Source organism: Octopus sinensis, linkage group LG5 (genome assembly GCF_006345805.1).
Source record: "Octopus sinensis linkage group LG5, ASM634580v1, whole genome shotgun sequence".
Taxonomy (NCBI): domain Eukaryota; kingdom Metazoa; phylum Mollusca; class Cephalopoda; order Octopoda; family Octopodidae; genus Octopus; species Octopus sinensis.
Window position 1 is genome coordinate 32,324,856 of NC_043001.1, and position 15,000 is coordinate 32,339,855.

The window sequence follows — 15,000 nt, forward strand, 5'->3', positions numbered from 1 at the left end:
ATGAGTTTATATTTCTTTGTGAAAGATCTCTTCAGTGAAGCCCAGGTAAAATTGCCTGAAACTCAGAAATCACACTTTATATTTGAAATACAAATTACATATATATATATATTTTGTGTTATATCACCTTTTTCTTAATAATCATTACCATTTTGTACTTCATTTTAATTTTACATTCCACACAAGAAAATTATACAAAATAAAAGTATTGTGTGGACGAGATTTAATACAGATAACTCTAATTTCATGACTAAAATTAATGCTTTTGTATGTTTAATTATCAAACTAACCTTGGACAAAACTATATCTATTTTTTTTTTTACTCTATGTTTAAATATAGTTACTAATCTGTAGGCTAGTTGAAAGCGCCGTAAATAAAATAGGAGGAAGTGTAATTGAAGGAGAAATGAGAGGAATTAGTATTCTGTATGAAGTATTAAATGAGGAAATTTATTGAGTAAATCACTGCCTAATTAATGACCATATATATATTTGTGTGTGAACGCACATTTTCTAATTGTACATACATTATACTATAAGCCTGTATATATAACAAGTGTGCGAAAATTTTTGTGTTATGTGTGGGGTGTAAGTTTAAGTTGCTGGTGATGTGTTTCAATAAATACTCTTTATTGTCAATATTTAAAAAAATCCTATTCTTACGTTTTGGAATTTCGAAGAACACCAAAGAATTTTATGATTGAGGTTCTTTTTCCGCTCTTCATATATTCTGTTCAGCTTTCTATATGCTTTCGTTCTCTAAATAGTGTAACACTAACTATTCATCCCCACGTTTACTTTCAATTGCCACTTGTAATTAAAACCGTTTCCCCATGTTTTCAATTATTCAGGGGTGTTGCTTAAATATTTCTTCAGTCATGCCTATGTAGTTTATTTATGTACTACTATGCTAGCGATGGCACTACAACTTAACTTGAACTTTTCCCCATAGAATAATATTCTATATTTACGAGTAGTGGATTGGACTTCATACCAAACAAAATAGAAAATATAAACCACGAGATATTTCTGTTTTGTAATGTGGGATGGCGGATGGATGGATGTAATGTTAGGTTTGAATCAACTGGTTTCTAGAATATTATTATAATAAGAACTGACTTGAAGATATTTTAATTGATGATAAATTAGATATCCTTTAATTAATGTTACTAATTAGATGTTTCAAAAATACGGACAGATGTCAGAAATGTTAATGCAAGTATATTCTTCGCTAGGTGTGACGAAGTGTTTTTGTAAGTTTTTAGGAAAATTGTGGGTAACAGGAGAAATATTTGATAATGGCTTAAATAGTTTTGAGAATTATTTTAGACCGAAAATATTGAATGGTTTAATAAGCTCTTTTGTCTTGCGACTAAATTATATCTGCTGTCATGTTGGCCCACAGCCAACCTGTCATCTTTGTATAGGCCATCATTTATAATGATATAGCACTTTAGCACACTTAGGATATAATAATCCCACACAATAACAAATCTCCGCTTTGTCATACTCCCACACACTTACAACAAAAGAACTCACTGTGTTTAATTTTTAGACGAGCTGATTTGTTTTTGCTCTTGTCTTGTTTCATAATTTAGGAATTTTCCAGTATGTAACATGATCCCTCTTTCGTTACAATCTATTCTATAATACGTGGAGGCACAATGGCCCAGTGGTTAGGGCAGCGGACTCGCGGTCGTAGGATCGCGGTTTCGATTCCCAGACCGGGCGTTGTGAGTGTTTATTGAGCGAAAACACCTGAAGCTCCACGAGACTCCGGCAGGGGGTGGTGGTGATCCCTGCTGTACTCTTTCACCACAACTTTCTCTCACTCTTACTTCCTGTTTCTGTTGTACCTGTATTTCAAAGGGCCGGCCTTGTCGCTCTCTGTGTCACGCTGAATATCCCCGAGAACTACATTAAGGGTACACGTGTCTGTGGAGTGCTCAGCCACTTACACGTTAATTTCACGAGTAGGCTGTTCTGTTGATCGGATCAACCGGAACCCTCGTCGTCGTAACCGACGGAGTGCTTCCATCCATTCTATAATAACATTTACTGAATCTAAATATGCTATTTAAAAGGGTCTAGATATTGAGGGCCAAATCCCACAATATCATATCGCATTAATCTGAAATTAAATACATTATTAATATTGTTAAATCAACTAATGAAATAGTAGCTGTACCACCACAGAAGTTAGTAAAGTGAATTATTTGATAAATGTTTAATTAGTGACTTAGTTGAGAGGAAAGCCCAGAGTATCCTGTATATTTTGTAAGAACTTGTCTTATTCCCCTCCCTTTCTCTCTCTCTCTCTCTCTCTCTCTCTCTCTTTGTGCATATATACATACATATTATATATATATATATAAATATATATACATTATATCTATATATAGTATATATATATATATATATATAATATATATATATATCCGATATATATATCTATTATATATCTATATATATATATATAATGTATATATATATATATTATATCGATATATACATTATATATATATAATATATATATATATATATATATATATCTATATCTGCATATATATATATATATATATACATATATATATATATAAGGCAATGAAACAAATCATCGGAAGTAGCAGTTAGCACATACAGTTGAATTGTATTTATTAACAGGTTAATTAATCTCTTCTTGTTACTTAAAGATTCGTGAACCTTGAAATATAAGACTATCTCCTCGGACACACGGACGGACACGCACATACATGTTTATATGTATATCTGCTTGAGGTCGGGACCCGATAGCTATTATGCTACTAATATTACGTCTTTAATGGTTAAAAACAAATGGTAATTAGGGCTGATAAAATGCAGTTAATCGTAGGAGGGAATTCTCGAAAATTCTAATCCAACCAACTGGTATTTGCATAAACCCAACTGGTTTATACAAATAATAAGATGGTAGTTTACAAATTACCTTCTTAATAATAATGTTGTGATTATAAGGTATGTAATTCAGTTTAGCATGAAAGAACAAAGAAGAGACTTTTGATATATTTTATTAGAAGTGACATGAATGCAAACATTATTGTTTAGAGTACCACATTAATAAAAATCCACAGAAATATTCTAAAATATTGTGAATACTTTGTTTTTAACTCCTTCAACTTTTATATCATGTAGACCTTAAAATTTTCCAAAGACGCGAAAAACATAATTCTTTGCTTATACCATAATACATTTTACTTTTGAAAAAAATATCAGTGGCAGAGCATCGTCGATAATTCTTCTCCAATTTATAATATACTCTTTTGTAATTCATCAGATAATGCTTGCAACAAAGTCTCTAAGGATTATTAGTAAATTTGTTTCTAACAACTAAATAACAATATAAACATTTTCCTCAATATAATATTCTCCACCAGAGAATGTTAAGCAAAACAGAACAAGACAGGAGGGTGTGATTTATTACCAATATCATTTGAGAATTGAAAGCGGTGAACTGGCAGAATCATTAGCACGCCAGGCAAAATGCTTAGCGGCATTTCGTCTGTCCTTATCTTCTGAGTTCAAATTCCGCCGAGGTCAACTTTGCCTCTCATCCTTTCGGGGTCGATAAATTAAGTACCAGTTACGCACTGGGGTCGATATAATCGACTTAATCCGTTTATCTGTCCTTGTTTGTCCTCTTTGTGTTTAGCCCCTTGTGGGTAGCAAAGAAATAGAAATAGGTATTTCGTCTGCCGCTATATTCTGAGTTCAAATTCTGCCGAGGTCAACTTTGCCTGTTATCCCTTTGGGGATGATAAGTTATGTACCAGTTGAGAACTGGGGTCGATTTAATCGACTTAACCCCAAAATTTCTGGCCTTGTACCAAAATTTGAAAGCAATACACTTTGCAAATTGCGTGTGATTTGTGTTAAGAGCTCAATCAAATTCTGCAGCAACCAAATTCAAGATTCATTCATGTACGGCAACACAAGATTTGCTCATACTCTTCAATTTACCGTATTGTCTCTGTATCATAGAAATAACATTTCAATCGGTCCGGCTATACACATATTGTAGTGTAAGCCTGTTCTCATGATTTTGCATGCTTTGTCTATAAACTCTTCCCAAACAAGTTTCCATAAGGTTCTCTAAACCGAGTTTAAAATACTTGATTGCTTTTGCGATATGCATTTTCTACGAGGCATTGAAACAATATATATTTCTTTACTACCCACAAGGGGCTAAACATAGAGAGGACAAACAAAGGGAATAAGTCGATTACATTGACCCCAGTGCGTAACTGGTACTTAATTTATCGACCCCGAAAGGATGAAAGGCAAAGTCGACCTCAACGGCATTTGAACTCAGAACGTAACGGCAGACGAAATATGGCTACGCATTTCGCCCGGCGTGCTAACGTTTCTGCCAGCTCGCCGTCTTATCCCTTATATACTTTTGATTTTTAAATGAATATAATATAATATAATCTCTAGAAAGCAAAACCTGCCTAGTTGTCTTCGATTATTCTACTGTTTCTTTTACTCTCTCTCTCTCTTTGACTTCCTTAACATTCTTTATGAAATTTAACTCTACCAATTCAATTTAATTACTCTTAATCGTAGCAAACACATTTTATATTTTACACATCCATTTAAAGAATCTCTTTATGAAACTTGGATAAATCAAGGAAACATTATTCCATAATACTGTTGTAAAATGTCATTCAATTGTAGCTTGTGACATGAGTAAATGGCGTAAATGAATACAATTTTACGCACATGGGTATAAGGATAATATATTTTAAGAACCCAAGAAAACATTCAGTGTCACACTGAACAATTTATAAAAGAGAAAATATCACTTTATACATATAAAAGTCATTTTGTCATATAACAAACCTATAGTCGATAATTACAATTTGTGAAATATGGAAAGTATAGTCTCTATTAAAACCTAAAGGACACTATATCTGTTTGTATCGTCATAAGTTGTTACCAGATGAGCTGAATGCAGAAAGCGAAAACTATTTCTTGCATCACGGTTTGTGACTCAATTAACCTAGAGTAGATTAGGCACTGCCGAGGCCGACTTTGCCTTTCATCCTTTCGGGGTCGATAAATTAAGTACCAGTTACGCACTGGGGTCGATGTAATCGACTTAACTCGTTTGTTTGTCCTTGCTTGTCCCCTTTATGTTTAGCCCTTTGTGGGTAATAAAGAAACATATACTCTAACTGTATGATTTTCTGTAAACAGACGGCCATTTTCAGTAACATTGATGATTTGCGTCGAAAGAACCTAGGATTCGGTTTTTTATGGTAAAGCAGACGATTGATTAACTTTAACTGCCAAGAAATGAAAAGGCGAATCCGAAGGTCTCCATAAACTTCCTGTCTACTAAATTTAACTCCCATACTTTTGATAGACTCTATGCTATGGTAGAAAACATTTTCCCATGGTAGTGTATAGTGATATTGAACCTGAAACTGCGTCTTCCTTTACATTTTCAAGATATAACAGAAACTATAAAAATTTGCTGTGATTACAGTTAAAACATGCCAATCGAAAAAAATAATTAACGAGCTGGTAGAAACGTTAGCACGCCGGGCGAAATGCATACCCGTATTTCGTCTGCCGCTACGTCCTGAGTTCAAATTCCGCCGAGGTCGACTTAGCCTTTCATCCTCTCGGGGTCGATAAATCAAGTACCAGTTGCGCATTGGGGTCGATATAATCGACTTAATCCGTTTGTCTGTCCTTGTTTGTCCCCTCTGTGTTTAGCCCCTTGTGGGTAGTAAAGAAATATATATCATATTTAACGTATATAAAGAGAAAAAGTGAAGTAATGCAGAAATAAATAGAGGTTAGAACAACAAGCCCTTATATAGTCAAAGTATTGGTGGGGGGGGACGCAAACTTCTGCCACAATATATATTACATAAGAATACATATGCATATGTAGATGCATGTATGTTTGTATACATAAAGGGTAAAAACACCTTCGGTCACCAATGCCCATGTGAATCCACCAAGAAAGTTCTCCTCCGAGGCACAAGTACGGGCAGGATTGTTTGTGGAAGAGACGCAGTCGGTCATGCACATCAGTTTCCCCTCTCCACACCACTGATGTTACCCAAGGGAAAGGCAAAGACCGATATAGTTTGGCACCAGCTGAGTGAACTGGAGCAACGTGAAATACACTGTCCTGTTGAAAAACGCAACAGAACCCAATCCAAGTTCAAAACTCACCACACGATTGTAAGTCCGATTCTCTAACCACTGAGCCATGCTCATTCAAGTCTGTAAACACACGCGCAAAAAAGCATATATTGCATTCGTCTCTATGTCTGTGTGCATATATATGTATCTCGATACGTATATGACATATATATATATATATATAATAAAATATTAGGGAATAAATCCAAACTACATGGAAAAATCAGATTAGGATTGAATCCAATTTTATAGTAAAAATATTATTTATATTAATTAGAGATAAAACCACTATTAGGCAAAACAAACAATGAAAAACTAAGCCAATACATAAAAAATTAATAATTATATTATTTTAATATATATCAAAAGTATTAAAAGTTTAATAAAAGATAATGAGTAAAACACTACGATCGTTTCATGGCTGTCCAATTCGTAATATTTCGAGTTATGGTTACAGTCAATCTTCAGGTTAATTGAAATATTTATCTTAGCGAGGTTAGCAATGAACTTTTAATACTTTTGAGATATATTTAAAATAATATAAATTAATTAATTTTATGTATTGGCTTAAGTTCTTCATTGTTTGATCTGCCTAATAGGGCACCAGCTGAGTGAAAGGGAGCAACGTGATCTCTAATTTAATATATAATATATATATAATATATATATATATATATATATATATATATAATATATATATATATACATATGCGCCCTTTTCAAGCCTATCCAGGCTCATGGGTCCGGTTTAGCGGTTTCTATAGCGTATGTGTTCCCCCCAGCTGGGCGGGACACCAGTTCATCGCAGCGTTATTTAAGAAACAAGAAGAAAGAGTGAAAGAAAGTTGGAGCGAAAGAGTACAACACGGTTCGCCACCACCTTCTGCTGGAGCCTCGTGGAGCTTTAGGTGTTTTCGCTCAATAAACACACACAACGCCGGGTCTGGGAATCGAAACCGCGATCATCCGACCGCAAGTCCACTGCCCTAACCACTGCGCCATTGCGCCTCACACACACACACACACACACACACACACCACACACACACACACACACACACACACACATATATATATATATATAGTGTGTGTGTGTGAATATATGAGTATAGTTTTATGTATGTGTGTACGTGTATGTATTGGTGTGTGATTTTAGCTCACGTACGAAGTATGTAAATTAAGTGATTTTTATAAAAATTTCACTCTCTGTTTCTCTGAATTTCACTGATGTCAAACATAAGCATTGTTCGTCGTGTGAACTTTGCGGGAAGTAGTAGCTACAAGTGTCCGTAAAAAACATTCCTATTGCTCTAAATGTCCCACATACATTCAGTCGTGACTATTTTAAGCATCTCAGTTATTGTGCCATGTTTTTGTTTTCCGCATGTCTGTAAACGATAAGCGTATTTCAAAATGCGAGGAATTTATTCTCATAAAACTTGCATCAAACTGAGTTGTCTTTTGCGAGTTTATACACATACACCGATACATGTGCGTTTTCGTGGCTGCGTGTGTGCGTGTGTGAGCGTGTGTTTGTGTGTATACGATAAAAAAGACGACAAAGGATTAAACGGTTATCTTATGAACTTTATTAGCTTTTCGCCGTTTACACTTAGGTACAATGCATCTCATAACGGAAACAGCTGTAAAGTAATAAAAATAGTCAGTTACCCTTTGTATTCTCATTTTTCTTGGAACTGCTATATACATATATTGAGTTCAGCACCAGATTATTACTATCGCAATGCCTGAGCTAAGTATATATATATTCTTCTTTCATTTGTTTCAGTCATTTGACAGCAGCCAGACTGGAGCACCGCCTGTAGTCGAACAAATCAACCTCTGGACTTATTCTTTGTAAGCATAGTACTTATTCTATCAGTATCTTCTGCCGAACCGCTAAGTTACGGGTACGTAAACACACCAGCATCGTTTGTCTAGCGATGGTGGTGGTGGTGATGGGAACAAACACAGACACACAAATATATATATATATATATGTCCGAGGGGCTTCTTTCAGTTTCCGTCTACGAAATCCACTCACAAGGCGTTGGTCGGCCCGAAGCTACAGTAGAATACATTTTCCCAAGGTGCCATGCGATGAGATTGAACCCGGAACATATGGTAGGTAAGCAAGCCACTTACCAAACAGCTACCCCTGTCCTATATATATATAGTATATATATATATATATATTATATATATTCTTATTATTATTATTATTATTATTATTATTATTATTATTATTATTATTATTATTATTAATATTATCACCCTTTCTTTCAAACTTTTTTCCCAGTCATCGTCAAGCTAGACCGCTGAAATGTACAAGATTTTTTCATTTTCCGAGCGTCAAACTAATACACTTGATTGTCATTCCTACACTGTCCTCGTCTTTGTTTTTTCTATAAAATTTCAACTATGTTGGATCGCTAGCCTCTGCACGCATTTTTTTCTCTCCTTGTTCTCTCCGTGTTTCTTCTGTGTATCTTTCTGTTGAAGAGCGTAGGCTCGAAACGTTAAAGACTTGTTTTATTTATATTCCTGAGCGCCATACTAATACAATGTTTGTTTGTATTCCCCCTGCCTTCGTCTTTTGTTTATCTTCATAAAGCTTCCCGTTTGTTCATATATATATCTATAATATATAGATATATATATAGATATATATATTTATATATATATATATATATATATGTATGTATGTATGTATGTATATATATATATATATATATATATATATAAGTGAAGGCGCATGGCTCACTGGTTAAAGCGTCGAGCTTACGATCGTGAGGTTGTGAGCTCGAATCCCGGACCGGGCTGCGTGTTGTGTTCTCGAGCAAGGCACTTTATTTCACGTTGCTCCAGTTCACTCAGCTGTAGAAATGAGTTGCGACGTCACTGGTGCCAAGCTGTATCGACCTTTGTCTTTCCCTTGGATAACACTGGTGGCGTGGAGAGGGGGAGGCTGGTATGCAATGGGCGACTGCTGGTCTTCCATAAACAACCTTGCCCGGACTGTGTCTAGGAGGGTAACTTTCTAGGTGCAATCCCATGGTCATCATGACCGAAGGGGGTCTTTACCCTTATATATATATATATATATATATATATATATATATATATATGATATGTAGTATGTATGTATGTATATATATATTAATATATATATATATATATATATATATATATATATATGTGTGTGTGTGTGTGTGGAGAGAGAGAGAGAGAGAGGAGAGAGAGAGAGATGAGGCAGTCAGAATTTTGGATAATCCTTAAACAGCGCTTTCGCTCCTTTATGAACTTGTCAAGACAAAATCAAAATCAAAATACGAAAAGACAGAATATTTCGTTTTTCATTTATATGAACCGGTTGTTTTTTTTTTTTCGTTTGTTTTATTTAGAAGAGGAGAATATCGATTTTTTTCTTAAATGAAAAGGGGACAGAAAGAGAAAGAAAAGCAAAGTGCGGGGGTAACAGAGAGAGAAAGAGAGAGAGGGAGATTTCAGGTCAATGAAGAAGGAGAAAAAAAATAAGGATAATAATAAAGGATAGGAAAAAGGAGAAATAGATAAAATAGATAGATAGATAGATAAATAGATAGATAGGGAGAAAGAGAGGGAGAGATAGAGAGAGAGGGAAAGGAAGAGAGAGGTTTATTTTCATTTTGGTGTGGTCAATTCATTGAAAGTTCATTTCTTTTTTTTCTCTCATTTTTTTCATTTTTTTTCTTTTTACATTGCATACTTATTAACATATTTGTAAATAAACACATTTTCTCGCAAGGGCTGGTGACCTTTCAAATGTGCCAATTTCAGGAAGTAGGATGGAAGAAATAAGAAAGGGGGAAGGTTGTGGTCATCACTGCAAAATAAAAAAAAGAGTTCAAAGTCCTATGAGAATGTATTTTCTTCTACAATTTATAGCCAGGTCCCATATTCTGTTTAATTCTATATTTTGCATGAAAAAACACTAAATATTCATAAATAAGGAAAATAAGGTCAGAATCACGAATTCCCTTGCCTTGTAGGTACATTAGATATCTTTCCTAAAAATGCTTATAGTATTCTGTATTCTTTTTCAGGTATTGTAACATCTATAAGAACAGTTGTCAAAATCCTTTGTTATGTATATATATATATATATATACATTAGACTCCTCACTCATATATATATATATATATATATATATATATGTGTGTGTGTGTGTGTGTGTGTGTGTAAGGAAAATATGAACCACTGCATGAATCCATCCTTCCTAAAAAACTGTTACTAAAAATGACGATACCCGTCGTTCCACCACTAGATGTGATAACATAAATATTGGAAGCTAACGCATGAAATATGTATGTCTATGTATGTGTATATATAAACATATATATATATTATTATTTTTTTCTCCTCTTTCTTGGTTGTCCTGAAACCTCTCTATCGATCTACTTTTACCTCGACTTTGTTTTTTCTTCTCTGACTCTCCATTTTTTTCAATATATATATATATATATATATAAATTCTGGGTGGATACTTGATAATGTAGCACTTGTATGCCAGCTAGTAGCAGAGTAGAGGTGAGTAGGATTATGTATCAAATGAAATAAAAAACAGAACACACAAGGATGTCGCTGTACATGTGTAATTTCAAGCTTTATAAAACAACTTATTCTTACATCAATGTATAATCGACATAACAGATGGTTTAAGCTCTCTTAGCCGCATGCAATTGCTATACCAAAGACCTGTATCACATTATGAAAAGTTCGAAAGAGGAATATTGGTATTATCTATAATGGTAGGTATATTGAGTTTTACTGAGAAAGTATGTTTGTAAATCTTCAAATATCAAATAGGTGTGCAGGGTATTATTGGACTTCGAAAATCCGTCCATACTGTATCAAATATATATATATATATATATATATATATATATATATATATATATATATATATATAATAACCCCTTCTAAAAATTAAAAAAAACTTACAAATCATAAATGAACAACGAAACGTTCTGTTTTAATAAACATCTTGATTTTGATGTTGTGACAACTTCGTAAACGAACGAAAAGCGCTAAGTTCGGATTATCCAAAATTCTGATTGCCTCCTTTTTCTCCATATACAGTATCTGTACACCACTTCAAACATTCTACACACACACATACATATATACGTACGTATATGTATGTGTGTTTATGTGTTTTAACTAAAATGGAGGCGAACACCATTCATGTAACTGGCTTGAAAAATTGTTAAGATATTAAAATATTTTTCTTAACACGAAACATATGATACCTTTAATACACAAGTTAAGAATTTCTATCCAACAATACGGTGTTGAGCACTCATTTTTGATCGTTCGACATTTATATATATATATATATATATACACACATTAACCAAAGGACACGTTAAAGTGGCTATCCGCTAGAAATAAGAGTTAAAACCCTCATTTGGACCACCCAAAATTATTAACACTGAAAGCAGAGGTCCAAATGGGGATTTTAACTCTTATTTCTAGCGAGTTGACATTTTAAAATGTCCTTTGGTTAATCTAATTTTAATTCTACGGGTATATAATGCCACTTTAGGCCTACAACAACCTATACTCATATTGTTGTTATTATAAACTATTTGCATTGACTTCGATAATAATAATATTAATATCGATATAAATATTCGCTTATATATATATATATATATATATACATACATATACATATGTGACCCACTCAGCTGTAAAGTCTAATCAAATAAAACGGAAACTTAACATACAAAGTGTTAAATACTAGCTGCTTATCGTGTATGCAATTTATATTTAGATTATACTTTCTTCCGGTAATTTCATCATTTTGAACCGTTAATCCTTGCATATTTTCTCTCTCACTGTTTTCCCCACTCTCAAACCTCTCTGGCTAAGAGCGTATGCTCGAAACCTCTAAGACTTTTCCATTCCTCCTGAGCGTTAAACTAATACACTTCCTTGTTTTTCCTTCACCTGTCTTCGTCTTTTGCTTTCTGTAAATTTGAACAATATATATATATATATATAAACAGTAACAAAAGATGAATTGTGGTTCATTACAGCTGTTTCAGACGCATTGAAGAGAAGTGTTACATCATGCAAAGAAAATAACAACTACAGGTTAGAATTAACAATTAAAACTTCTCAAGAACGTGTATGTAGTACCAGAAGATTCTACCGACCCAAACTGAATGTATGTTGCAAGTTGAACAGTTGTTTCCGCTAAGACTCTGAAATTATACATAGAGGCTTTAAAAGAAACATTCAAAGACTATGTACTTTTTCTGAAGTGGAGGCGCAATGACCCAGTGGTTAGGGCAGCGGACTCGCGGTCGTAGGATCGTGGTTTCGATTCCCAGACCGGGCGTTGTGAGTGTTTATTGAGCGAAAATACCTAAAAACTCCACGAGGCTCCGGCAGGGGATGGTGATGATCCCTGCTGTACTCTTTCACCACAACTTTCTCTCACTCTTACTTCCTGTTTCTGTTGTACCTGTATTTCAAAGGGTCGGCCTTGTCACTCTCTGTGTCACGCTGAATATCCCCGAGAACTACGTTAAGGGTACACGTGTCTGTTGGGTGCTCAGCCACTTACACGTTAATTTCACGAGCAGGCTGTTCCGTTGATCGGGTCAACCGGAACCCTCATCGTCGTAACCGACGGAGTGCTTCCCACCTTTTCTGAAATTAGTTGTTTTTCATCATCTAACTGAATGCCTACAAGTATTTTCTACCTCCATGCATAGCAACAAGCAACAGGTACTGATCAGTAATATAATTAATTGAGAATTATTTTGGAAATTGGTACAATATTTTCAAAAGGCGATATAATTTTAGCGGAACCGATATTAAAGACAGGGACGTAATTTTAAGTGTGTGTGTATGTGTGTGTGTGTATGCATTAAGAAAAAATACGTAGTCAGAATTTTTGATTATTCTATATTAACGCTTGAGTCTCATTCATCAAGCCGTTTTCCAGAAAATGTTTTTGCGTCTTAGACGAATCTGGAGGGGAAGGATGTTTTGTTTGTTTTGTTGACTATCTATCTATCTATCTATCTATCTATCTATCTATCTATCTATCTATCTTTTCCTCTCCCCCTTTTTTTAACCCCCCCCTTTTTTTTGTCCTCTTTCTCTCCTTTTACGATCCCTTTTGATCGAAACTCCCCCTTCCTTTTTTTTTATTTATTTATTTATTTAAAAAAAATTTTTTTTTTTAAACCTTCAAAAGAAAAGCTCTACCTTGTAATTTGTTCTATCTGTGTGCAGCCCTATGTGGCTAATAAAGAAACATATCTATCTATCTATCTATCTATCTATCTATCTATCTATCTATCTATCCATCTTGCCTATTGATCAATTTTTTTTCCTCTCCCCCTTTTTTTAACCCCCCTTTTTTTTGTCCTCTTTCTCTCCTTTTACGATCCCTTTTGATCGAACACCCCCCTTTTTTAATTTTTTTTTTACCTTCAAAAGAAAAGCTCTACCTTGTAATTTGTTCTATCTGGTGCAGCCCTGTGTGGCTAATAAAGAACATATCTATCTAGCTATCTATCTATCTATCTATCTATCTATCTATCTATCTATCTATCTATCTATCTATCTATCTATCTAACCATCTATCTATCTATCTATCTATCTATCTATCTATCTATCCATCTTCTATCTATCTAACTAACTATCTATTTATCGATGAACACACGCACACACACACGCACACAAATACGCACGCGCACACACACACACACACACACAAACACACAAACACACATATATACAACGAAAGTAGTTATACGCAATATAAAACCAAGAATGAAAAATTCAATTGTCCCTAATTGTGACTGGGTATGCAGTGTAGGCGCTACATTGCTAGAAATAAAAGTCAAATACCCTTAGTGTCCTATTTTCCTGAACCATCCATTGATTCATATATCAAATACTACATACTGACAGTTAGATTTAGCCAACCGATCCAGCGATAGATTAGTCACCATTGATGAACTTTAATTTCAAGAATATCTAGACTAGTATGGTGGTCTCGCTCGCTGTGGGGTGATTATCTCCCCTGCCAGTGCTTAGATATGTGTCTTTTGCGGCTCTAAGGGTCTTTGGCAATTATACACACACACGCGCGCACACACATGGAAACAGAAGGAGAAAGAGAGAGGAAGAAATAAAGAGAGAGAGAGAGAGAAAGCCAGATAGACAAACATAGAGACAGGCAGACAGGGAGTTCATGGTGTGCTTCTAATTATTATTGTGTATAGAGTTATACTACGAACAATACTTCGAACACAGTTAATATAAATTCAATGCCTTTGTAGATCGAATATTTCTTACATCGGATTATAGCTCCGGCTTACTCCGTTCCATTAGGAGAAGTTTCCTGCCTTTTTCCTTGGAAAATTCTTAGACGAGGCTGGTTGCCTGGTCGGCTGGCTTGCTTGCTGATGGAGCGGGACGTAGTTGGGTTGCTATTTATGAATCTTGTTCTACATGTCTTAGGAGTTTGTGTACGTGATTATAACAAACAGTCGCAATTATTTTGGATGCTTATGTTTATCGTCAAGATCCAAAAAGACCTATAATTCTGTTGTTGTTGGCAATAATAAATTTGCTTTCACGACGGCACTTAGAATTTAGTTCTGAATTTTTGCTTAAAATGTCTGCTGATTTGTAAGGATGAAGTATTTTCATCATTACAGAAGTTACAGAAATTTAAACAACGGATACACTCGGTTGCGGCTAGCAGGAGAGATCAGGTGATTCTGCGGTCT

General features: G+C 34.5%; 2 long non-coding RNA genes across 2 annotated transcripts in view; one reads left to right on the plus strand and one right to left on the minus strand.

Annotated features, from left to right (window-relative positions):
• Positions 1-15,000, minus strand: part of LOC115212380 — a 283,564-nt gene that overhangs the window by 218,959 nt on the left and 49,605 nt on the right. The window lies entirely within an intron of this gene.
• The window catches only part of LOC118763613, a 20,374-nt gene continuing 17,670 nt past the window's right edge, over positions 12,297-15,000 (plus strand). The window contains exon 1 of the long non-coding RNA XR_004999374.1: positions 12,297-12,340. This is a non-coding gene — a long non-coding RNA (uncharacterized LOC118763613). The remainder of the gene's footprint in view (positions 12,341-15,000) is intronic.